The 1,134-nt window shown below is 36.9% G+C and overlaps 1 protein-coding gene across 1 annotated transcript in view; it reads left to right on the top strand.

Annotated features, from left to right (window-relative positions):
• The window catches only part of LOC128247897 (scavenger receptor cysteine-rich type 1 protein M130-like), a 7,133-nt gene that overhangs the window by 1,270 nt on the left and 4,729 nt on the right, over window positions 1-1,134 (top strand). The gene's annotated exons all lie outside the window — the stretch shown is intronic.

Genomic DNA, 1,134 nt, shown 5'->3' with positions numbered 1-1,134 from the left:
ATATATATACACACACACACACATACATATATACATATATACAGAAGTGGGCAACGTTAATTGAAAAGCTAACTTCGTTAATCATTAATCCATTAATCAAAAAGTTAACTACGTTAATCGTTAATCCGTTAATTCTTTGCAAATGTAACGGAAGTTAACGTTAATCCGTTAACGTTAACTTTTATTGAAAAGGGCATAACTACAGTTTAATACCCCACCGACTTTGTCGCCTCATAACTTCCAGAAAAATGTATACTTTTTAACGAAACTTTCACCAAACAATCGTTTGTATACTGTAGATTGAGGGGATGTAAAGATTTGTTGCAAAAATTTTTTCGAGGGGTTGGGGAGAGGAGTTTCGGAAAATTCACAGGACTCGACATTTCCCCCTCATAACTTTCTGGAAAAAAGGTATTTTTTAATGAAATTTCATACAGATACCTTTCAAATGGTATAGATTACGATTACAAAAGAAATTTGTTGGCAAAATCTTTGACAAGGGTGGTGGGGAGTTTCTGGGAAACGAAGTTTCGGATCAGACGGACCACGTAGGTTGGGATTTCCTCGTTTTGACGGGCATTTTTCCAATGTTTTTCATCAAAGTCTTCAGAATGAGTGGAGGCATCTTTTCACGAAAAAAAAAAAGAAAAAAGTTTGAAAAGTATTTTTTCACTTCCGCCACCCTATAGGGCTTTCCTATAAGTAGGTTATCTCCTTTGATTAGGCGGCGCTCCATGTAGACAATTAAACTTCCGCAGACTATGCACGCTATTGTTATTGTTTTACGTCTTATCATGGATATAAAGCAGCTCGATGATTCAGCTATCGAAGTACTTACTGTGCCTGAGTTAAAGAAATATTTAAGATTATATGGACAGTATATTACTGGAAGAAAGGCGGACTCGACTGAAAGGTTGAAAGGTATAAAAATTCTGTCGATGAAGAATGTCAACAAAGTAAATTCATCGGACGATAAGTCTGAAGTATCGGACGATACTTCAGACAGGAATAAGCAGAAGCTTATATCTCCTCTCGGTGAAGTATTGCCTGATCCCAATCTGCTTTCAGCAACCATTCACTGATTTGGCCATGAGCATGATGAGGTGTAGAAGAGGTAGGGACAGTCACACTATA

Source organism: Octopus bimaculoides, chromosome 5, assembly GCF_001194135.2.
Source record: "Octopus bimaculoides isolate UCB-OBI-ISO-001 chromosome 5, ASM119413v2, whole genome shotgun sequence".
Taxonomy (NCBI): Eukaryota; Metazoa; Mollusca; class Cephalopoda; order Octopoda; family Octopodidae; genus Octopus; species Octopus bimaculoides.
Note: the sequence above shows the minus strand (reverse complement) of the source record. Positions and strands in the feature narration are given on the sequence as shown.